Genomic DNA, 248 nt, shown 5'->3' with positions numbered 1-248 from the left:
CAACATTTCTCCACCAGGTTTATAAGAAAACAAACTTTTTTTTTCTAGTTTTGAAATTCAGTGGTTCTTTATTCAAATGTTCGTCTTTCATAATAATTAACTTAGTCATTATTTAAATATATGTATGTGTGTATATTTAAAAAGTATTTATCATCCTATTAACAAAAAATAGCAGATCTCAATTGTATGCACTTTGCAGCATTCAAATGCCAAAAGTACACTAACCATAACTGGTTTGCACTCAACAC

Source organism: Rhagoletis pomonella, unplaced genomic scaffold, assembly GCF_013731165.1.
Source record: "Rhagoletis pomonella isolate Grant_MI unplaced genomic scaffold, Rhpom_1.0 Rhpom_scaffold_00002, whole genome shotgun sequence".
NCBI classification, from domain to species: domain Eukaryota; kingdom Metazoa; phylum Arthropoda; class Insecta; order Diptera; family Tephritidae; genus Rhagoletis; species Rhagoletis pomonella.
The sequence above is the reverse complement of the archived record's forward strand: the minus strand, read 5'-3'. Positions refer to the sequence as shown.